The sequence below is a fragment of the Ambystoma mexicanum genome, chromosome 8, assembly GCF_040938575.1.
Source record: "Ambystoma mexicanum isolate Mex_15411 chromosome 8, UKY_AmexF1_1, whole genome shotgun sequence".
Classification (NCBI taxonomy): Eukaryota; Metazoa; Chordata; class Amphibia; order Caudata; family Ambystomatidae; genus Ambystoma; species Ambystoma mexicanum.
This window is the reverse complement of record NC_090929.1, coordinates 1,401,301,987-1,401,326,793: the sequence shown is the minus strand read 5'-3', so window position 1 is coordinate 1,401,326,793 and position 24,807 is coordinate 1,401,301,987. Positions and strand designations below refer to the sequence as shown.

Genomic DNA, 24,807 nt, shown 5'->3' with positions numbered 1-24,807 from the left:
TACAAGCTGTGCAGACAACATGGCACGATTATAGACTCTCTGAGCCCTCTGAAAAAATAGTGTGCAAACACCATAGCACAACTGTAGTCTCTGAAAACACTCTCATAAAACAACGTTCAAACAACATGGCACAATTATAGACTCTGGGAACTCTGTCGGAAAAAAAAAACATGAAGTTCCTAGTTGGAGAAAGCAAGCCAGGCTACACTCTTCCTTCATACCTCCCGAAGAGACCGAATCAGGCTGGTAAATCCAGAGTGCTTCTTTGCAGTTCAAGGTCTTGCTAATGTCCCCATGAGGTTCGAAATGTATTTGTGAAAGTTGGCATCACTGTTCCAGAAATGTTCGATCTATGCCCATTCCAACGTAATTTTGCTGGTCTCTTAGTGTGTCCAACGAAACAGGTGCTCCCCTGCTCCGCCAGAACTATTAAGGACAACATTTCCTTTCTCGCTCCTTCCTTGACTAATTTCTGCAATCACTCCTTTGCCACTGTCTCCTTTCCACTACACCTCAAGCACTCCTTGTGCAGCCTCTCCTAAAAAGGCTGTGTGCCGATCCTTCCTGCCCAGCTAACTATTGCCCTATCTCCACCACCCATTTCCTGGGCAAACTCTTTGAGAGGTTGGTCATCTTCCCATCTGATCCACCACCCTGAATCTGTGGCCTGTCCCTATGACCACCAGTCTGGCTTCGGCCCATTCCGAGGCACGGAAACTGCTCTCCTGAACACCCGTGAAGACCTGCTCTCAAACCTCCATTACAACTCTCCTTTCGTTCTCATCCTCCTTGATCTTTCCTCTGCCTTTGACATGGTTAACCATGCCACCCTCATAAATGGGCTCTGTGATGCCATAGGCATCACAGACCTGGCGCTGGATTGGCTGACCTCCTTCCTATCTAACCTTACCAACCATCCCAGGTGTAACTGGCCCTTTCCTCTGATCCCCTTTATTCTCTACCTGTGGCGTCCTTCAGGGCTCTATCCTAATGCTGTGGCCGTTCAACATCTACCTTGCCCCTTTGGCACACTTGAAATTAAATGAAATCATATTTTATTTATATCGTGCTCGTACACAAGTGTTTCAGAGCGTGAGAATTTGGAGAAACTTGATCTCCTCCTTCTCTGCTCACTTCCAGTGATACGCTGATGACGCACAACTCTCGTTCAAGCTTCCCTCCACTACCTCCACTTCCACCTCCCTCATTACTGACTGTCTGACTGCTCTACAGGCATGGTGCATGGCTAACGATCTCTGTCTTAATGCCAGTAAGACGGGGATCCTTCCGCTAGGGATCCCTGCTCCTTGTTCCCCCCAATCACTGCCCCCCCTTGGATCCTCTCCCCTCACCATCCCGTGAGGCTAAAAACCTTGGTGTCATCTTTGTCTCCTTTCTCGCCTTCTCCCCTCACATCACAGACCTTGCCAAGGAGGCCCACTTTCAACTTCACCTCCTCAGAGGCATTATCCCCTTCCTCACGTTTCCCCAGAAACTCAATGTGTCCAGAGCTCTGGTACTCTCTTGGATGGACAACTGCAACAGCCTCTTCCTCAAGTTGCCTCTTTCCTCTCCTCGCTCCTTCAAATAATCCACAATAGGGATGCAAGATTTATCCTTGGCCTCAAGCCCAGGGAACGCATCTCTCCACTGGCTCCCTGTGGCTGCAAGGATCAAGTGCAAGACCCTCTAAATCAGCCACGTGGTTTTCTGGGGCCTAGGACCCCCTACATCCAACTCTCTCTCCCTAAATACCTCCCTGCTAGAGCCTTTCTGCCCTCTAGCTCCAACTCTCTGCTTATCAGATGTTTCTCCAACCAGAGAGTGAAGGGTAGATCTCTCTATTCGGCCGGTGTCTCCCTCTGAAATGGCCTCCCTGCCCCTTTCAGACTTGAGCCAGATCTCCTTAAGCTCTGGAAGCTTCTCAAGACCCTGCTTTTCTCTACTTCCTTCGCTCTCGTCCTCCCTTGCTAATGCCCCCTTCTGCCGCTACGACTGGCGACCTGGCCCTCTTATGAGTCTTACAGGGTATCAGGCCCCCCTGACCAGTCTACCAGCACCCCGTCAAACCAGCACCGCCCGGCCAGGCACCCCTCCCTCACTAGTCTGGGATGTTTGGCATCCCTCCTGAGTCTGGTCCTAGCCCTTAGATGGTGGTCCTTACCACTGGCATCCCCTTGCACGCTTAACCCCCAGGGTTTGCTCAACCCTTGCCTAGCATTTGGGCCCTCCCCTCTCATCCTCCCTCTCCTGACTTTCATTCCCTCACTACCCTCCCGCCTGCACTTTGGTTACTGCACTTGCACGATCCGAATGTCACAAGGTCTAGAAGGACCATTATTTTTACTTATCTCCCTTTCTCCCTACCTTTTTTGTCTTGTGGCCCCCTGAATCACAGTTTGCTGTATTGGCGTCTTATAAATATTCAATAAATAAATAAATAAATAAAATAGATCCTACAAGGGCATTTGATTGAGTAGATGATCTTTGCTGTGTCACAGGATGCAAAGTCTTTTTGAAAAATCTTGGCGCCGGACCTTGGGTGATATACAAGGTTACCTTTGATGACGTTGTTGCAAATCCTACAGTTCAAACATGGGTATTGTGACAAATCCCCGGATAGCATCACTTCTCCCCCAGGTGGAGCCCCTTCCCCTGAGGCCAGGGCGGTGAAACCGCTACACAACAGTCCCCCTGCGGATGGTACTCAGTGGCTGAATCTCATGGGGAAGGAAGGCCCTTATGGGATTAGTGCCACCACCATCTCATGTCTTCTCCCACCATGATGAGCAATATGGAACATTGGATCTCAACAGTTTGGAATACTACTGTTTTTCTTTACCTGTTTTTGTTGACCATGTCATGTAAAATTGTGGGCAAGTTCATCTCCTTTGAGTTTGCATATGTGGCGTCATGCGGGCATAATAAACATCCGATCAATGAAATGACAGAATATAGTTAACAAAACATACTTTTGTTCCCTGCTGCTTTTTCTTTCTTCTAAGAACATCCGTTTATTCAACTTACTTCGCCCCCTATGCTTTCTCCCTCCCAAACGAAAGCATAATCTAAGGTAGATGGTTACAGAACATTTCTCTGAGTTCAAGGGCACGAGAGTCCGGTTGGAGCACAACCTTGCATAATCAACATCCCAATTCCTTCACAGTCCTTTCTGTCCCTTTTGTCCGCTCATGTGCCTCTTTTATCTCTATCTTTGAACACATCCCCTCTCCAGTTCAACTAGCATCCCCTCCCGTACTCAGGGGGACTTCAGGTCCGCCAAGGAGTGCAATTAATTTAACAGTTGGCTCCAATTCACCACCATCCCTTCTTCCAACATTGGGTCCCGTGTTCATTGCAGGATATCTAACTCTGCCATCCCCCATCTACGGGTATCTTCCATCCACTGCATCAAGGACGGACCCTGGGGAGTATTCCATGCTATTTCCATCCTCCTTTTGGCCAGTACTAGCACGAACTGAGCTAGTCGTTTCTGTATTTAATAGAGCTTCTTACTTGGCAATAATCCCCATAAACACACTATTGGGGTGCATTCAAAACTAGAACCCAATAATGCGTTAATTCTTGATATTAATGCTTGCCAGAAGTCCGCAATCACTGTGCATTCCCACATCATGTACCAGATCCCTGCTAGCCCAGTCCCGTATCTCGGACAATCTGCACTCAAAATATGGTTTATCGCGTGTATTTTCACTGGGTTATATATACCTTATGCAGGACATTGAACTTCATCAATTGAAATCTGGCATTTCTGGATACTTTTTGGATCTGTTCCCACATTACCCCACATTCTACTTCTGAGATCTGCTCCCTGGCGTTGCTCTCCCACTTAGCTTTAACTGCTAGCTCCCCCTGGGGTACAATTCACCTATTGTCCAGTAGATCAGAGAAATCCTGGCCCTCCTCTCTTCCTGCATCCATAGCACTTGCATTAGTGGATTCGTAGCGGGTTCCTTCGGGGTATCCACCCATATTTTTGCTAAGCGATTAACCAATGCCTGATAGGCTAGGAACTGCCCTCGGGGGATACCTTATCGCTGACTCCATTCCTCAAACGGTAACACCTTGCCTCCTTTAAACAAGGTCCTCACTGAATTGCATCCCTTCTCCATCAGCCCTGGGAGCCCCACCCTTTTCATGGCCAACCAGAGTCCTGAGTCCGTACTCCATGGAAGGTCTGCACTATAAAGTCCCAATACCTGCTTACTACCTGGAAAACATTTGTGTTCCCTTTTCCCACAACAATCCCTCACAGTCATTCCACTCCCCTTCGATGTCCTGGGAGGCCCCCTAGTAAACCCGACAGCAGCTCCCCTACAGTATCCGCCCACAACAGCACCGCCTGCAGCTGTGCTGCCATAAAGTATTGCACGTAATTCGGTAAATTTGAGACCCCCCCTCCTGACTCAGATGCCATAGTGTTACCAGTGAAACCCTTCTTCTCTTCGAATTCCACAGCAATTCCCCAACCCGTTTATCCAGCATCTTGAAGAAAACCTTTTTGATGGCATATGGGATGTTAGTGAAATAATAAAGGAGCCTTGGAAGAATTAAGGAGTCCCCAATCCCTGAGAGTGCTCTACCTGTGTTGTGTACAAATGTCTCTTCGATATTGTGAAAGATCTGGATGCCTAGCTACCGAAATTACCCCCTTCTCATCGGAGTCCCCAAGCAGGTAGTGTGGTCAGGTCCTGATTGCGAAGACCCCCTAACGGGAACAACGCTGATATTTCGATGTTAATTCGATAGCCTGATAACTTCCGGAAATTGCCCAGCACTTCTAATAGGATCGGTGAGTTGTCCAGTGGGTTCCCCACATATAACAACAAGTCATCAGCATATAGGGAAATCACATGTCGCACCCCTCCCACCCGTATGCCTGTATCCCCCATTTTTTTCCTGAGATATATCGCCAATGGTTCTAGCAACATTGCAAACAATATCTGGGAGACCGGGCACCCCTGTTGCGTCCCCCTACTTAACATCCATCGCTGCAACACCCAGTCATTCATTTTCACTCTTGCCATTGGTTCATTATATAAGAGTCGCAACCACTGGCATATAATGTCCCCAGACCCATAGGTCTCCAGCACCCAAAACAGCCATTCCCATTCCAGGGAGTCGAAGGCCTCCATGGTATCAATGGAGGTCACTGCCATGTCCTTTCGGGAGTCTCTAACCTGGTCCATCACGTGGTACAAACGATGGAGATTCATAGTGGTAAAGCTCCCCGCACAAACCCGCACTGGTCTTGATGTACCAGACGCAGGGCCACCCCAGAGAGTCTAGTAGCCAGCACCTTTCCCTGAGTTTTTGCGTCAACGTTTAATAACGAGATTGAGGGATAGAATGCACACTCGAGGGGGTCTTTACATTCTTTTAATAAGACTGTTATTATCGATTCCTGCATTGATTCTGGGAGAATCCCTACTGCAAAAGCCTAGTGGTAGACTTTCTTAAGTCGTGGGACCAATAGTTCCTCAAATGTGCAGTAAAATTCCGCCTGGAGTCCGTCCCCTCCCTAGATTTACCCTTCTCCATCACCCGCAATGCCACACAGATTTCAGATTCTTTGATTGGCTTGTCTAGTTTCTCCTGACCTCACTTGCCAGGACCGGCAAGTCTGCCATGTCTAGGAGTTCCTGTACATCCTCACCCAAGTACGTATTTTCACTTGTGTACAAGGATTGATAAAAGCGTTGAAAGGTTACATTGATCCCTGCTTGACTGACGGTTAGGTCTCTAGAATCCAGTCTAATCTGAGTTACGGTGTGCCGGGGCTGCTCTTGTCGGAACAGCCAGGGCAATAATCTCCCTGACTTGTCTCCCTCCCTGTGAATCCATGTGTCTCTCTGGCTCCCATCAGATTTGTAAAGTGAGTCCTGTGCTCCCGGTGAGATGCCAATGCGTTAGCTAATTCCGTGCCCTTACCCTGTCCCATCTCTTTTCCCTGTCCAAGGTTAGTTATCTCCCCTTCCAGTTTCGACAACTTCTCCTGCAGATTTCTCCTAACACCTGCTGACATAGTATACAAATTTCCCTAACCGTAACCTTGAACGCTTCCTATACGGTTCCCCACTTTTCCACCGACACCTCATTGTTTAAAAAAAAGCTTGAGATCTGTCCCCTAAGCATCTCTCTGAATGCCCTATCCTCGTATCCACTACCGAAAGTCTCCAAGAGCCCAGTGTTGACTTCCGCTTTATCCACCCCTGTTTGTTACCAGGAGTGAGTGATCCGAGAGGTTCCTTCCTAGATATTCTGTACCACTAAATTAGCAGAAGTGTTCCGCTCTGACAAACAGGTAATCCAGTCGTGAATACGATCCATGCACACCAGAGAAATAGGAGTACCCCCGGTCTTGTCCTTGAGTCTCCCTCCACAACTCCACCAAGTGTTACACTCACCTGGTCTTTGCGGAGGCTTTGGGGCATGGTTGCAGCCCTTCCGGGGGTGAGGTCGCTCAGGTCCGACTTCGCCCTCTGCGCTTATGTGGTGACTGGTGGTAATAGGGGATGCTGCTCGTAACTGCTCCTGCGTGGAGAATAGGGGGCGTGAGTATGCCAGCTTGTGTGCCTGTTCCCCTTCCATACCCCTTCCTCATCTGTTTTTGTTGTATTGTAAAGTTTGTAGTCTTGTATTGCTGTCCGTTCCACTTTTGATGTTTGCTCTTTTGCTTTCTTCCCTTGCAGGTGATGTTGCCGGCCCGGCAAAGCTACGTAGCTCAAGGTGGCAGCCGGTTGAAACGAGGAACGAAGCTGCAGCGTTACAATAGCCGGTAAATTGTTAACTAGGGGGTACGCAGGGTTCAAATGCGGCGCGGCCCTAGGACTGATATTCTAACCTTGTCTTTCTTCTTCTTCACAAGGTCCGAGTTTGTGTATGTGGAGCGCGGTGCTGTAGCGTCGGGATCAAGATCACTGGATGTCAGGATATGGGTCTGCAGATGAAGCGATGAAGAACCGGTTTCCTGGAGGTGAATATGCAGGAGAACGCCTGGTTTCAAAGGGAAGTAAACCAGTCCAAACGGCAGTGAGCGTCACGTTGCACGCGAGTGCACAGTAACGCGAAGCACCTGCCTTAAGGATGGAGCAGCTTATATAGCTGAGCTTCTGAAGCCATGCCCACCAGGTTCAGCCACACCCTGCCACACCCAATGAGTCAGCACATGAGGATATCCTCTGGAATAAAGGCTTTCAGCTCCTGGAAGGTTCTTGTAAAATAAAAGCACTCCTGCACTGAAATAAAGTAAAAGCACTCCTGCACTAAAATAAAGTGGTCCTGCTCACATCTATATATGAGCCTGGCGCCAAAGGCGCCAGGACTGAGTCCAGCCAGGTCTGCTGTGTTTATGGGTCCCAAAGGGACATAAGTGAGTCAAGTGACCCATTGCCCCCATCAGTAGATGATGTGTTTTTTGTGTTCTGGGGCCTGTGGCCATGACACTAAGTCCCAGTCCTCCACTATCTTCCTGCTTCAGTAGGCCTGAACTCCCTGTACTGTCCAGGCTAGGGTTTAAGAGGCAATTAAAATCCCTTCCCCATATAAACAATCCCTCTCGATAGCCTCTCACCAATTGCATCACCGATGGGAAGTACTCTTTGTCATCCACATTAGGAGCATATAAATTAACCAGACATGTCTCTGCATTCCAATACACCTGAAGTACCACTGTTCTTCCAACCTCATCAGTCACCACCTTACCTACCTCTAAGGGCACTCCCGCCACTACCCAAATCAACACCCTCTCGCATATTTAGAATGAGATGTTCTGACTAGTGTTCCTCCCCACCACCTTCTCAATAAATCCAAGTCCTTGCGTACCATATGGGATTCTTGAATCAAAGCCAACTATATCCCTTGCCGCTTCAGGAACCCCTCTACCCGCTGACATTTCAACTTTTTACCTAGACCTTGTACATTTCAGGTCCCAATTTTCAAACAATCACCGCCCATTCCGAAGACAGTTGTCCCTTTCCCTCCTTATGCTCCTCTCCATCTCACTGCCCCCATGTTCTATGTGTACCGTCTCAACCTGTTTCATCAACTTCATGCTGATCTTCAACCACCTAGGCAACCGTGCCCAACTTGTTTGCTCACCCAACTACCCCAAACACTTTATTCCCCATCTCCCAATGCCCCCCTCTGTCCCTCTCCCCTCTCCTCCCTTCCTGACCTCCCTTCCCAACAGTTTCCCTCTACTCTTCCCTTATTCTAAACCCCCTGCCGTTCCGTTCACATTCCTTCTCTTACCCGTGGACAAAAGACCAGGAGCCCAGGGGGAATGCTCCCATCGCCCCCGCACCATCCATCCTTAGGACAAAAGAGGGGAAAAGGTAAAATTCCTTCCCTCCTACTGCTCCCCTTTTACCGCATCCCATAGTCCGCAACTATCCTGTCGGCACCAGTGTATACTGTCAGCCGATTCCTACATCTCCCCCTTTCACTTCAGGTGAGAGTTCAGTCCCCTGATTGTGGTGTTCCTTCCGCTCCTTCCTTCCTGGAAGTCGGGTGTTGTGGCACAGCTTCTAGCCAGTCCCACTCTTCCTGTGGCGATGCAAAGAACCAGGATTTCTCATCCACTATGTCCTTAAGCTTAGCTGAAAAAAACAAAACCTCATATACTTGATGTTGAGTTCACAAAGGCGATGTCTCACAGTGTCATAAGTTCTCTGTTGCCTTTGCACCTCTAACGTGAAGTCCAGAAAAATGCCTATCTCATCTTCCGTGACTCCTGTAGGATTGCATCTCTGTCTCGAAAATTTAGGATCTTGGCCATTATCACTCTCAGTGGTCCTCCCAGCGGCTCCACTGTAAAGAGTTTGGAGAGTCCCTTCACCCCCAGATTTTCCCCAAAGAGTTCCACGCTCATTTCCTCTTCCCTTTCAGGGACTCAAACCAACCGGATGTTACAGCGCTAGGATCTTCCGCTCTTGTTTCCAGTGTTCTCGTCGCTCCCAGTAGGCCAGCCACCTGTTTTTTAAATGCTGCAGGTCATCCTCCATATTGCTCACTCTTTGTTGCACCTCTGTGACTCTTTCGCATACTTTTCTGAGGTCTGCCCTCACCTCTACTTCCTTGATACTCCCCTCCAGGGAGGTTTTTGTGACTTGAATGACCTCCATTAGGGCCTCTAACGTCACCCCTCCAGTCCCTTCAACAGCTGTCCCCGTAGGTCCCAGGTCTCCTCCTTCATTTTTCAGCTGTTTGTTTTGACTCTAGCCATAGTAGTAGTTCACCCTCTCGCAGCTTCTGGGCACTGTCCCAATAGTCTCTGGGGACCCTACCACTGCTCTCCGTGTCACTGGCCTTTTCTTGTGGGCTGACATACACCCTCACTGGAGTTTGCTCTAATTTTCCAGGTTTCACCAGGTCTGTTGCACCATTCACTACCAATTCCTACCCTGGGGGACCCTGCTTTCTTCTCCCTGGCAATAATAGAGTGTTCTCCAGCTTCAGAGGGATCTGAGTGCTGAGCTGCCCCTGCATATCTGCCTCTGCACACCCATTAATTCAAGTTGTATACTAGGGCCATGGTTTTCCTCCTCGTAGTCCTAATAGGGGTGGTACTCCAAGTCTCTGTTTTTAAGTTTCCTTACTACTACGACGCGTTTACCAATTCCAGCGCTCTATCAGTGTCGCTGTGCTTTCACTTCTCCATTCAATCTTCTTTAGGGGCAGCACTCTGTGTCTCAGTATGTTATCAGCGTTCCCAGCTGGGCACCAATCCACCCTCCTCTAGCCGTATCTCTGAACCTTGCAGTGCCGTTAAGGATCGTTCGGCCATCTTATTACTGAGCCTGCTTGTCCCCTCTGCATGCAGTGATCCAATGCACCCAGCAGGAAGCTCCTTCACCATCTGGGTCCTCATTCCGAGATCTTGGCCACGCTCCCAACTGGAATCTTCATTGGCTGCGCTCTCCCTCACCTCTGTCCTCACTGCGTATTCTGTTTAAATGCTGTCCCGCGGCGGCAGCCATCTTAATCTCAGCCCTCACCTCTGCGGGATCTGATGCTTGATTCTATGGGGGTCCTTCCCAGCCGACCCACACTTTGGAGTTCTGGTCAGTGTGTGCACTCCAGGGTGACCAGGCTGAGGCTTGTCCATGGATGCGGTTCTTTATCCCCAAAATGTAGGATTTCTTCAGGATTTCGTTGGGCGGCCCGGGAGCTACAGAGAACTACGTGTTCATGCTCCAACAGCTGGCCACGCCCCGAGTTATGGATACTTGATGAATCATAACTGGTGAATTTGTTTGCTTTTGTTACGTTGCGCTCGAGCTATAATGTCCTTATACAGTCAGGGAAAACAATGCTGTAGCTGGAATGCAGAACATCAAATCCCCCAATTAAATGCCATGTATGGTTACTCTAGGAGCCCTAACTGCAACACCACCATCATAAAACAGCCATAACTTGGCAAAGAAATGCACTACTCGTGACATTGTTCAGTGAGGAGACGCCTCTCAGAAATCAGGTCATCAGTCTTACTTCCTCCAATCTTGCTCCCTCACTGGTACCTTCACCTTCAGAATTGTCACTCCTCGTGCCCTACAGCCTTTGGCCAGTACTGACCTTGGCTAGGCCATGGCCTTCAGTCATGCCTTAGATGTGATCACTGGCCATGTCCTGCAACTATGTGTAGTAATGACCTTGGCTGCAGCATGGCCATGTCCAGGTTGCCATTTGCTCCAAAGCATGACGAGTTTCTCGAACATTACCGAACATTACAGTTTGGGTTTCTCGAACTGTACCTCATTCACACATTCCTCTGGTTAAGTTAATGTGTACATGTAGGTTCCTCAGTGCAGTGCTTCCCCTCTATTGACAACCATGTCCCATCTGCAAGGATCTTCAGAGCTCCACACTTGGAGATTGAAACAATTAATGTTTGTTTGGCCTTCCACCTTGACACAGGCATCTCGAAGTGACACCCAAAATGGCCACTGTCATAAACAAGAGTAGAAGCATCATGAGGCAGGGACCCGGTTTATGGTTAAGCAAAGGTTTAATGGGGTTATTTACAAGAGTGTCAAAGTAGTTAAAAGGCAATACAACTATACTCAAATGGAACAATTTAAGTGTCCATCTGTGTCTCATCTCTAGGTAGATGATCACAGTGCTGGGATTTTGATTGTTTGTGCACTTCTTTCTTGTCGCCTAGGCCAAAGGTCTGTGATAATCTGTTTCTCATTCTCAGCTCTGGTAAAACCTGCTTACTCCTGGATCTTTGGATCCACCCTCCATTCGCCTCACTCTCTGGCCTCCCTTGGCCCTACTCCTACCCCCACCTGCAAAGTTAAGAACCTCAGGGTAATCTTTGACTCTACACTTTCCTTCTCTGCCCACATCTCTGATGTCTCTAAAAAGTCAAACTTCCCACTGCACCTACTCGGAGGTACTCTGCCTTTCCTCTCCTTCCCCCCAGAAGCTCACTGTCTCCCAAGCACTGGTTCTCTCTTGGTTGGACTATTATAACTGCCTCTTTCTAAATCTACCTGCGTCTACTCTCTGCCCTCTGCAACAAATCCAGAACAAGACTGTGAGACTTGTCCCTGGCCTCAAGTCCTGGGATTGTATCTCTCCAGCTTTGAAATCTCTCCATTGGCACCCAGAGGATGCAAGGATTAAATTCAAACCGCTATGCATTGTACACAATGCTTTCTGGGGCCTGGGTCCAAAATACCTTCAGCTATCCTGCCGCAAATACCTCCCCTCTTGAGCTTTTCGCTCCTCTTCCTCTAACTCCCTCAGGGTCAGTCGTTTTTCAAAGAAATGAGCTGGGGGTAGGTCTCTGTCTTCGGCTGGGGCTTCCCTCTGGAACAGCGTCCCTGCCACTCTGAAACCTGAGGGGAACCATCTCCGGTTCCAGAGGCACCTCAAGACCTTCCTCTTTACTTCTGCCTTTTCCCTCCCCCCTCTCCCCTGCTGATCTGTTCTCTCTCGGCACTGTGCACCTGGCCTACCCTCTGTCTTCCGTGCCTAGGTACCTGCTCACCTTGCCAACCTTCCGCACTGCTTCCGGGCCACCCCTTGCACTGGGGTCAGTATCTGTACCCATATAGTCCCCTCTCTTCTTCCTGCACTTAACAGACATACCCGGTCTGCTGCCTTAAACCCAGCACTTGCCACTTGCTGGCTGCACTACCACTGTTTGTTGCCTTTATTATGTATTTATTTATTTATTATATATCTGTTTCTCCTTTGCGCCACACTTTCCAACCCCCCTCCATGCACTTCTCCCCTCTCCCTCTCCCATGCACTTGCGCATTCTCAATCTCACTGGGCCTTGTTCTCCCCTGTTCCCCTCCCTTGCCTTGTCGCGCTCTGAATCACTTGTGTACAAGCGCGATAGAAATAAAATATCAATCAATCAATCAATCACTCACATGAGCCTGCAAGTTACACCATCAAGAGAGCAGGATTGTGCTGGGTAAAGCCCCAAAGTTTCAGCATATGTCTGGCAACCTAGGCTTGCCTAGTGATTCACCCTGATCTTGCTTGAGACCTCCCAAACTCAGGATCTTTGCCTTATTCCCAAAGGGCCCTTGCTTACTTCCCTCCTTGATAGCCTACAGAGTTCTTGTAGATAGGTCTACCTCTCTTGCACCTTCTGCCCTCTCCACATCAGCCTCCTCCAGTACCTCTGTGATGCTGTGCCATGTTCTTGTACCTCCACCCCTCCAGTGTTCACCCTTAGTGGTTATTTGGTCCACCTCCTGTACCTTCTACTATCATGGCACTCTATCCCTCTCTCTCTTTTGAACTTCCCCTCCTGCTCTGGTCTTTCTCGCGCTCTAGTACCTGCAGTCTTCTCCTGTTATCTCACAGTGCAGTCCTCTTTTTCCACATCAATACAGTCTGCCAGTACAACAAGGGCTGAAGTCCTTTCTGGTCTTTCTGTGCCCTTTTCATATGCAGTCAATTGTATTGCCTTTCCTTCGGTGCTCTCTTCATTGGCTTCCTTGCCATGTGAGATTTATTTAAGGGGTTTCTCAATTGATTCATACGTGTGTTCATGATTTGTCTTGCTGTTGCAGGCCCACAGGCACCCGATCCTAAAAAACATGCCTAACAGCCATTTTGACTTCAGGCAGAAGTCATATCCCTTCCTCTTAACTCTGTGCTTTATTGTTGTGCTTCACTGTCAGCTCTGGTGGCTAAACTTTACGAATCATTGGTTGTGCTTAACATGCAACCGATGGTAGGGATTTGCTGTGAGCCCGCAGGGATCCCTTCTGGCACCTGGGCCACAGCAGCTGAATATGTTGCTTTACTTTTGTTTCAGTGCCTTACAGTGGGGCTGCTCGGGTCTGTTCCCCACAGTGATCCCTGCTGATCTATGGGATCTGCTAGTGGTGTCCTCTAAGCAGTGTTCTTCACACTCACGTTCTTCCTCCTGCTACTGTGCCACTGCAGCAAGGATCGATGCAAGTGTGCATCATAATTGTCTATGCCATTGGATGCTAGGAGGGTGTCTCTCAAATTGGGGCAGGGGCCATGAATGCAGAGGGACTCTGCAGTCCCCACCATGACCTGCCTCTTGATAGCTCACACCTCTGGCCAAATGGCCCTGATAAGCTGCTCGGGGCTCTGGGTATGGCCCAGTGGGTATTGTCATTATAGTTAAGTATATCATTTAAAAAAAGATTTTATTTTTAAAAACAAACTGTAAAACAATCTGTGAACAAAATGTTCATTGTTAAAGGGATGTTATGGCTAGGTTTCCTTTAGTAAAATTAAACTTTCTTAAAGAGATTTTATGTTTGCATTGCAAATCAACAAAACCCCAAAATAAGAGTCATGCCCATCATTATTGGTTTGCCGGTATACCATCGGTAATGCTGGCGTGTGGTGGTGCAGAGTGTGGTGGTGTTGTGCTGGATTGTGTTGGTGGTGGTATATAATAGTCATGTGGATTGGTGGTGGTGTGGAGAGGTGGTGTGAAGGGGTGATGGTGTGTAGTGATAGGGTTATGGGTGAGGCTGTGTGTGGGGTCTCATGGTGTGGAGTGTTGTGGTGTGGAGTGGGATTGTGGAGATTAGGTGTGAGGTGTAGTGGGGTGGAGCGGGACTATGGAGGTGTGGATGGGTGTGGTGGCATTGAGTAGTAGTGTGGGGTGTGGAGTTGCAGTTTGGGATGTAGAATGGGTATGTGGCATGGTAGTGTGGCATAGTGATCTGGAGTGGTGTGTAATGGGAGAATCCAGTGGGTGTGGTGGTGTGTTGTGGGTGGTTGAAGTTGGTGTGGAGTAGCATGGGATGTGGAATGGGAGTGTGAGTGGTTGAATTCGGTGGGTGGTGGAATGATAGAGTGGTCGTGTGGAATGGGGGTTGAGTGGTGTTGTGGAGGTGGTGTGGTGTGTGGAATGTTAGTGTGGTGTTGCTGAGTGGAGGGTGTGTGGTGTTTATGAGTAGGATGGGGGAGTGGTATGTGGGGGGGTGGAGTGTGGTATAGCATGGTGGTTGGGTGTGGTGGTGTGAGGGTACAATGGTAAGGTGGTTTTGGTGGCTTGGGGAGGTGCTGTGAAGAGCTGTGGAATAAGAGATGGATTGGGCCATGTGGCTCTGCCAGCACTGGACCATGCTGCACCATGACTAGAGTGGGGGAGATACAGAAGCATTTGAATGCTGGCAACTATTATGAGGGCATCAGAAAACTGTGCTCCTTATAGAAATATTGCATGTACAGCAGACACAGATTTGTGCCACGTCACTGAAGCAGAGTCTGGTACCACAGTATGTGACAAAATGACTACTGTTCTGCAGGAGTATAGCGATGATTAGTGGATACAGTTCTTACTCCACCCCACCCTACAACTCAACCAGCAGCTATCCCAATCATCATGATGATGAAACAGGCCCAGCCGACAAGTATACCTCCTTCGCCTCTTTTTGGAGACATGGGCCAAGGACAGGCTATGCTCTTCAGGAGAGATGTGCACTAGCAAAGAAGCTGATGAATTCACCATTGTAATGTGGTAGCAAAATAAATGAATGTATAACCAGTGTTCTATAAAAAAGGAGAATTTTATTAAATTAAATTAAACATACAATCACACTAATCAAAAACATTGTAACCCACCCCTGTAAGGGAAGACACAACATATGAAGACTTTGAAAGGAAACGGTGCACTCTGTCTGATGACAGGCGTGTACAGGCAAGTCTTTCAGGAGTAAAGTCAAGTTCAATAAAGAAGATGTTTAAAAGGTAAGGGGTGTAGTGTGAAAAAAAAGTCCCTAAGACCCTCTTAAGGTGGACCCTGGGACAGAACCACATCTGATACCTCTAAGGCTTGTTCATGGGTCTCAACAGGCTACTAGGTGCTTTTCTACAATTCATGTCAGAATTGGGATGGGTCAAGATGATAGCTTCCAGCAGGGCAAGTCGGCATCGAGATTAATGCTTCCAGCGGGTCAAATCTGCAGTTGAGGCGAGTTGAGATGATTGCTTCCACAGAGTCAAATCGGCATGGAGAAGGATTGAGATGATTGATTACAGCAGGTTGAGTTGGCATTTGAGAAGGGTGAGTCGATGGCTTCCTGCGGTGGAGTCAGCATGAAACGGGTCAAGGCGATAACTCCACTGTGTCCAGTCAGCGGTTGTGACGGGTCGAGATGACTCCTTCCAGTAAATCAAGTTGGTGTCAGGATGGAGAGAGTCGATGGCTTCCACTGGATCATGGCAATTTCAAGATGGGTCGAGATCATTGTTTCCCATCTGTTGAGTCATCAATTGAGATGGGTTGAGATGAATGCTTCCAGTGGATTGAGCTATCATCTAGGCAGGACAATTTGATGGCTTCCACTGGGTAAAGCTGGCATTGAGATGCACTGAGAATATTGCTTCCAGAGGGTTGGGTTGGCATTCGAGATGGGCATGTCTTTGGTTTACATCGGGTTGAGTTAGTGGTTGAGACAGGTTGAGATGATTGCTTCCAGTGGGTCATGTCACTGATCGAGAAGTTGGAGTTATTAGCTTCCCCTGGGTTGAGTCAGTGCAGACAGATTGAAGACAATTGCTTCCAGCAGGACGAGTTAGCATTTGATATGGGCAAGTCGTTGTCTCCCACTAGGTTGAGTTGGTGTCCAAACGTATAAAACAAACGCAGTGCGTCTAAGTAGCCGAGCAGTCTTGAAAAGTGGTTTGGAGTGGAAAACAGTGCCATGGGCTGGTTTTTGGCTTCTGGTTGCTGGGGGCCCTGTCCAGGGTTTCCAGGGACAAGGTGGGTCTTTGGGCTGCAATTCCTAGCCAGGAGGTTTACCAAAGAGCACTTGCAGGGCTGTCAGCTTCTGTGTGTAGGTTCCCGGGTACCATTAGTTGCAGCTTGCAGAAACCTTGTACAGCCAGAAGATCACCCCAAATGTTCCTCTGTAAAGTTTGAGGGAAAGGTCCTGGTCCTTCCTTGGAAGTCTCTATCTTCATCTCTGGGAAAGAGGATTTTGGGGCAGACTGTGCCTCCAAGAGAGGTCCAGATGAAATCCTTTTTCTTCAGTAGTCCAAAGATGATTCAACATATGTGGTCGTTCCTCCTCCCCCTTAAATAGGCCCTGTAGAATGGTTCTATTCTAGCCTTCTTGTAAAGGTCTAGACCTGACTGCTGTGCTCATAATCTTCACCCTGATGTCAGTCCTAGAATGCTTTGTCTGCAGGAAGTGGGGAGTGGGCACAGGAAGTTTGGAAACCCTGGGAGAATCCAAGATGATGGGACCTTTCTGTGAACTGGTAATCTTCTCCTGCCTACTGTAACTCCTCCCTCTCTCCTGTCGGCTATGTGTCAAAATGTCTGTGGCAGTTACCATCCTGATGTGAGCTCTCCATTGACGTGGAAGTATTTGAATTTGAAGCACTGGTTTCCAGCTAATCCCCCTGGGGAGCTTTCTTGTCTTCTGCGGAAGACTACAAACCTTCACAGAGGGATCAAAAGGGAGTTTCCTGGGCTGGGCCCAATGGTTTCTTTTGGGTGCTTCCAGTCCGAGATAGCTGATTACATATAGGCCCTGTTAGTGGAACGAGACACTGGCAACCAAGCTGATATTACACCAATAGGTTTTGGCCAGTATACTTGTAGATACCCAGAGACCACCATGGCAAAACTAGACATGGCTCATAGTTAGAGTTTAATCAGCCACCAATAGCCGGTCAAGTGGCACAGCGAGTAGAGCACTCGCTTTTACATTAAATGAGCACCACACACCGTGGGTAATAATAAGCAGCGCTCAGATGCCTGAGGGTTCGTAGCGCTATATAAATGCCTAATTATTATTATAGATTTTTTTATCACGGCTGCCATTGTTAAAGGCAGGCCTAACTGCAGGATCTTTGGGTTGCATCAGGCAATTGGCAGGAAAGCATATGTCACTCAGAAACGGCTACAAGGGGTTGTCAATAGACCAGCTCAGCAGAGTCACCTGTTTGCACTTTACCTTTCACTGTGGAGAATTATGAAAATGGGATTCCATTAGCAGATCTCACTCCGAAAGACAGATATAAGAGCCTCATTTTATATTAAACACATTTAAAAAAACACAGGCTATTCCTCACCAGATGGCAGTCTGTTGCGCTATCCCATTGGTGAAAAATAGAAAAACAAATCATCAAACACAACCAATGGAAATTACATCAGTTTTAAATATTGTGCCAAGAATTATAATTACACTACTTTAAAATACCCTGCCAGGCGGCATAACAAAGAGTATACGTGTTGTGCTAGTCAGCGAAATAAAATAACCAGAATGCAAAGGATAAAACCAGCACTGGAGGAGCTGATCACACATTCCAAAGGAACAAATTGAAAACGTTTCACCAGCCTGCCATATAATCTGCTCCACCCTTACCCTCATTCTCATACATTGAGGCCAGGTGAATAGTGACAGGGGCTTTGGAAATCGAGTGAGCTTTCCTTTCATGTAATCTGCCCTTTTGCCCCATTCAATTCTTCAGAGAAAAATTCTCCATCTACCAAACGTGCAACCTGATCCCTTGGGGGACTTCATGACAATTCCTCTTTGTTGTCCATTTCATTTCCTAACTCAGAGTTGAATATTGATGGCATGTTCTTAAGATCAAATGCATCCAGTTCTGGCTGTGCAGCCACACCATCACTTTATATACCGGGGTGTGCAGTTGCACTCTTTGCCCATTGCAAGCATGTGCTTAAAATGACCAGCTTACAAAGTGACACTGAAACAACCCAAAGGTGCACTATCTGTGCACTTGTTGGTCCGACACCTTTTGGTAACTCTGTATATAGTCATGTGGATTATAGAGAGCAGATCAAAACATGTTCTGCTTTTATTATTTTATTTTTAACAAGCCATTGGAAATATGCGTGCATCAAAAGAGACGCAGATCACCCACGAAAGTAAAGTACTAACATCTGTACACGTTAGCCACGCGTCATGTACACTGTAGACAAGTGTGTACCTTTTTAAAGCGGGTGTGCCAGTGTTACCTCCCATGACATTCCTCGGTCTGCTATGCCCTTATCGTTGTTTTCGCAGTGCCCTGACTTGGAGCCCGTGGGAGCACGTAAACCAAAAACATGCCCAAATGTTGCCAGATTTCTACTAATGGCCGAACCAATTGCCAAACAAATAAAGCAGTTTAAAAAAAAAAAGAAAGAAACAGCACATATAATTGCAAAACAGAAATATCAAGGAATGCGAGCCTTGTTATCACCGTGGCCTGGGGGGACAATTAGCCTAGTTTTCTTATAATCCTGCCCAGGCTGGCACCCTTCAGAGTTCCCCTAGAGCCTGCACATTAGGAGCTGCTGGGTACTCGGGCTGAAATATCCATGGCTGCCGTTGCAAAAGTACGGGCAACGTGCATTTACAGGGCCAAACATCTGGACCGCTCTCCCAATCAAGATAAGACGTGCTCAGTGTTCATATGTTTCCAATGTCTGCCTTTTCGGCCCCCTTCCCCCGCGCCCCTCCATAAACTTTCTTCCCCTCCAGTGTTTATGATAAACCGTCCCATTTGTAGTAGTGCCAGCCCTATCACTGAAAGCCATAAAAGGAGGCCACGTTCATCGACGGTTCACTGCCCCACTCGTCCCTGCCAGCCCACTTTTGGGAGCGAAATCTGTGAACGGCGGTGTTTATAATTCTTTAGCAGCCCCCAGCGAGTGAGGCCAGGGCTGGCCGCATGTGGGGGTAGATCAAAGGCTGCCGTAAGCTCGGGATTTAAAGATGTTATTGGATGGCTTTCAGGAAAAGACTAAAAATTCCTCTGCAACCAAAGCCCTTTAGTGCAACTGTTGAATACTCTATACCTGGAGTCTTCACGATAACGGGATCTAGTAGGGCCATAGAAATGCGCCCCTCTTATATTGGACTTATAATGCCACCTGTTTTACAGCGCTTAGACGCTGAAAGGATCCGGCATGAAGCGCACAATTATTTTTGCAGTACATGTTTCGGCGAAAAATGTGCTCTCGCATTTAAGTGCAAGTAGGCTGTTTTGAAAATAGGTGCAGGATACGTGCAATCAGTCCTGGACATTTATTTAGTACTTTGCATTGTGGGACTTCGTTATTTTTTCTGCAAGAGTCAGAGAAAAGTGGCGGAGGTTGAAAAATCAGGAAAGGCTGGACGAGTCCCACACGAAATGGGGGCGTCAAAGTGCGAATTCTGGGGCCCTTCCGGTATAAACCGTTCTAGTCCGTCATGGCCATTCATTTCAGTGATTACTTACACGGCTTTCACATATAATGTTTTTCAGATTGTTTCAGTTGAGTCAAACACTAAAGGTATTTTGTGAGGCCCTATTAGTATGGTAATGTTTCCTTATTTCCGTCACGGTAATCCCCAACCCCCACTCTACGTCGGTTTAAGGCTGCTTTTCATCCTCTCCAGACAAACAGAGCCGCCTTGCTCTCAGGGCGGTGTTATGGGAAATACGTTTTCCAACACGTGACCACCGTGATCCTACGCAGAGCGCCGTTTAATAAAGCCCATCTGTTCCAATTTCACGCGATTCCGAGTGACAGATCCTCAAGAGAGTCAGAAAATGCACCCGAGGAGACAGGAAAGTTCTGGATTTTAAGTGATGCCGTTTTTAAATGAATGTAGACAGCTTAAGAAAAAGCAGGCTTTCCTTTGCTTAGCCTGCCCCCCCTTGATGGCATGCGAAGAGAAGCCGCCCAGATGCAGTTCGACAGACTGCCATTAACGCCTGGGCTGATAAAGAGTTTGTGGGCTCTGACCGCCTTAATTTAATTTAGCTTTACTTGTTTATTTCAATCCTAGATTCTCTTAAAATCGTTTGTTCATTCCCTCCTCACATACAAGACAAGGGGACACAGATGTATTTGAAAACTAACAGCTTTTCAAAAGAAAAAGGGTTACTTCCAAGCGAATTTTGTGTGTTTGATCGTGAGAATGGTTTTCTCATGCACTGCTCCATTTAGTGAGAATGTGTTAGTGGGGTGTTGACGCCAGTTGTTCTGCATCATTAAAAAAGGGCATAGCAATGCAAATTCTTTTGGTATCATTATAGTGAAGTTCCTTAGCGTTACTGGGTATGTCCCTATGTCAGCTAATGCTCATGCAGTGCCACCCTGTGCCAGGTTTTACCATAATTTAGGCGGCTATTCAGAGTATGCCAGTTATTGGCATGACGAGCCCAGCTGTTCAAAGCATGTTTCAAGTAGTGTCATCAAATACCCAGGTACCCATACACGCAGGCAGCGCCATGGAATGGCTGGTGCTCACAGTATATGGCATGTATTCTCCAGTAGCGAAGGCAGCTTTGGGTGCTGGGGGCAGCCGCTCCCTCTGTCCCCCCCAAACCGGCTCCGCCACAGGTATTCTTAGATGTCCAGGCAATCACGTTGTAGTTGCCAAAACTGTGGGAGCCCCTCCTGAGAAGAAACACAGCTACATAACTTGTTCTTTGCAATTGTTCCCAATCAGGAAGGACTTCATCCACATTTTAGCTCAGTGTACCTTTCACAGAGGAGTAATACCCAATTGTGGATCATTCTTGTCCTGCCCACAAAGACAGCCGGGCACCAAAATGCTAGGCAATTCTGCTGTGAACGAAAGTACCAACAGCAAACCACCCAAACAAACATAAACACAGGGCCCAAGGGTGCGCCGGTGGGCTGAAAACTTGAAGTCGGCCAAAGAAAATGTGAAGTGGTAAGGACAAAATTGAGCAAAGAAATAGCGGCGGGAAGGATCGTGGGGCCATTTGATGACCTGCCGGGGGACCTAGTAATATCCCCATTGGGGGTGGTGCCCAAGAAAGCTCTGGGGGAGTTTCGGTTAATACACCATTTGTCTTGACCAGAGGGCATGTCGGTGAATGATTTCATTGCCCCGGAAGATTGTGGGGTTGCATATGCAAGTGTTGACCAGGCAGTGGAGCTGGTGAGGAAGGAAGGGCGGGGGGCCTTCATGGCCAAGTGTGACATCAAAGCGGCGTTCAGGTTACTGCCAGTGCACCCGGAGGATTTTTGGTTGCTAGGTTTGCAGTTTGAGGATCGCATATACATAGACAAAGCCTTGCCAATGGGGTGTGCAATTTCCTGTGCGCTCTTTGAGCGATTCAGCTCATTCCTACAGTGGGTTTTTTCATTTAACTCGGGTCGGGAGAGTGTGCTACACTATCTGGACGATTTTCTGTTCATAGTGGGGCAGATAGAGAGGGTGAGTGCAGAGGGATGATAAAGTTGTTCCAGGACCTGATGTAGGAGTTGGGTGTGCCGTTAGCGGAAGACAAAACATAGGGGCCTGCAGTGGTATTGACATTTTTGGGAATTGAATTGGACTCAGTGGCTATGACCTCACGCTTGCCGCACGACAAGGTGAGCAAACTGGTGGTGCTGCTGGAAAAGGCAGTGGGGGCCAAGAAAATGACGCTGGTAGACATGCAGAGATTGGTAGGGCATCTGAATTTTGCATGTAAGGTGGTAGCACCAGGTAGGACATTTTGTAGGAACATGGCTAGGGCTATGGCGGGAGCAAAGTGCCCACATCACCAGATTAGAGTATCAGGGTCAGTGCGGGAGGACTGCAGAATATGGCTGCGTTTTTTGGAGAAGTTTAATGGGGTGTCAATGTGGTTGCAAGGGGACCCGGTGACATGGGAGGTACAGATATTTTCGGACGCAGCAGGAGCGGGGGGTTTCGGAGTGTTTTGGGGGGAAAATGGTGTGCAGAGAAATGGCCTGAACTGTGGTTGAAGGAGGGAAGGAGTATGGCATTCCTGGAGTTTTTCCCACTACTGGTGGCATTGGAGCTGTGGGGAAAGGAGTTGCGGGATAGGAAAGTGAATTTCAATGTGGACAATGAATGTGTGGTCCACGTGGTAAACAGGCAGTCAGCAAAGGATCAGAGGGTGGCAAGACTCATGAGGGAGTTTGTGCTGAGATGCATGGAACTGAATGTGGTGTTTAAGGCAACACATGTGCCTGGGAAGGATAATGGCATCGCTGATGCATTATCTCGTTTTCAGTGGCAGAGTTTCCATGGATTGGCTCCAGAGGCGGATCAGGAGGGGCAGCAGATTCCCGAAGAGCTGTGGAGGATAGGAAGATGAGAGCGCTGGCTTTGGTGGAGGGCTCATTGGCCGGGGCATCTAGGGAAGCATACAGGAGGGCATGGGAGGATTTTATTGGGGGGGAGCGCGTAGTTGGAATGGCAGATGGGATGCGGAGGAGAGGAGGAGGGACGATGTTGTGGATTTCCTCCTGAGGTGTATGGACAGGGGCTGGTCAAGAGCGACTATAGCAGGGAAGTTAGCAGGAATTGCTTTTTACGGGAAGTGGTTTTGGGGTTTTCAGCCGAATGGGGGGGAAATGGCGAGTAGGATGCTGGAAGGATGGGCAAGGGAAAGTAAGAGGGACAAGGATAGGAGGAGGCCGATATCGGCGGAATTGCTACAGAGGTTGGTTAAGGTGGTAGGGGGAATTTGCTGGTCGGTATGGGAGGGGAGCTGTTTGCGAAATGTTTCACGTGGTTATTTTTCGGGGCCTTTCGGGTTTCGGAGTTGGTAGGGGGAAAAGGGGGAGCTGGGGGGCTGCAATGGGAGGATGTGCACATTGCAGAAGTGGGTTTGGACATAAGGATTAATAAGTCTAAAACGGACCAGAAGGGAAAGGGTTCCTGGGTTTTGCTGGGGTGGGGGAGTAAGAATTTATGCCCTGTGCTGGCAGGCAGGTTGTGGAAGGAGAGGTGTGGGGTTGAGACAGGCTTGGTGTTCAAGCATGAGGATGGGTCGGCGGTTGCAGCGGCACAAGTTTTGGGAGTACTGCGGAAGGCTCTGAGGGTGTTGGGAGAAAAGGGCGAGGATTTTGGTACGCATTCATTCAGGATGGGTGCAGCATCGGAGGGAAAGAGGTTGGGTTTCTCGGAGGATAAGGTGAAAAGTTTGGGGCGGTGGAAGTCTGGGAGATACAAGGGGTACGTTAGGGATTTTCATAAGGGAAATTGTTGAAGGATGGGGGGTTTGAGCGGGGCTGACAACAACGTGCGGTTGAGGTATTGTATTGTGGTAGTAATTTTGCAGTGCGTAAGGAAGGGGAGTTGGCGCAAGAGTGGATTGTCGGCCATTCAATTGTTAAATGGGCTGGGAAAGAAGCGGAGAAAAGGGTTCTGGGCAGGCAACTGGGGTATAGCTAAAAGGATGTGGTAGTAAGATGGCACGGGTTAGGGGGCCTGCGCTGGGACCAATTGCTGCCTATGTTGGCAGGGTTGCGGGAGTGCTACGGGGGGCCGGAGGTGTTGATCATTCACGCGGGTAGAATGACTTGGTGAGGGATACTGGGGTGGCCCTACTAAGGAAAATGAAAAGGGATTTGGTATGGGTGCGGGAAATGTGGCCGCAAGCGGAGGTGTTGTGGACTAAGTTGTTGCCGCGTAGAGTATGGAGGGGAGCAAGGAGCGAGGGTGCTATAGAGCGGGCTAGAAAGGGGATCAACAGAGGGATGGTGAAGTTTTGTGCCTCGTTGGCAGTACAGGTGATGGATCATAAGGAAATAGTGTATGAGGGCTTTATGATTTTTAGGGAGGATGGGGTGCATTTGTCGGTTTATGGGAACAATCACTATTTGGCGGACTTGTGCTGTTGGCTGGGAGATTGGGTGAAGAGTTGGAAATAAAGGAAAGTGTTTGGGGGGGTGGGGCAGAAAGAACACCTCGGGGGAGGGTTTTTCTGGTGCCGGGGGCATGTCCCCTTTTGATGTGGGGGGAGGGAAGAACAATGGGGGAATGACACGGGAAAGGAGGGGGTGGTGCTGTTTGCACAAGCGGGCCACCCCGGGGGAACAGGTATTGAGCCTGGAGGGGCATGGCTCCATGGAGAAAGCGGGACACCTGGGAAAGGGGTAAGGAGATGGTAGGGTCCAAGGGACATTTAGGGAGGAAATGGCTTTATTTAATTATTTAATGGTTGGGGGAAATGAAAATGTGTAATTAGTTAATTGGTGGTTTAAATATTTCGTTAGTCTGTAAGGCCATGGAGCCAGGTGAGCATTAATTGTAAGCTTGGGCCTGTCACATTAAAGCGACCTTTTCCACTTTTAAATGAGTCTGGGTTTTTGTGCAGTAAGCCAAAAAGGAAAGTTCTGGATTTTAAGTGATGCCGTTTTTTAAATGAATGTAGACAGCTTAAGAAAAAGCAGGCTTTCCTTTGCTTAGCCTGCCCCCCCTTGATGGCATGCGAAGAGAAGCCGCCCAGATGCAGTTCGACAGACTGCCATTAACGCCTGGGCTGATAAAGAGATTGTGCGCTCTGACCCCCTTAATTTAATTTAGCTTTACTTGTTTATTTCAA

The 24,807-nt window shown here is 48.4% G+C and overlaps 1 long non-coding RNA gene across 1 annotated transcript in view; it reads left to right on the top strand.

The window, feature by feature from the left end:
• The window catches only part of LOC138473791 (uncharacterized), a 92,270-nt gene extending 85,019 nt beyond the window's left edge, over positions 1 to 7,251 (top strand). Inside the window, exons 2-3 of the long non-coding RNA XR_011268917.1 lie at positions 6,714 to 6,799; positions 6,890 to 7,251. This is a non-coding gene — a long non-coding RNA (uncharacterized lncRNA). The remainder of the gene's footprint in view (positions 1 to 6,713; positions 6,800 to 6,889) is intronic.
• The last annotated feature ends 17,556 nt before the right edge of the window (positions 7,252 to 24,807 follow it).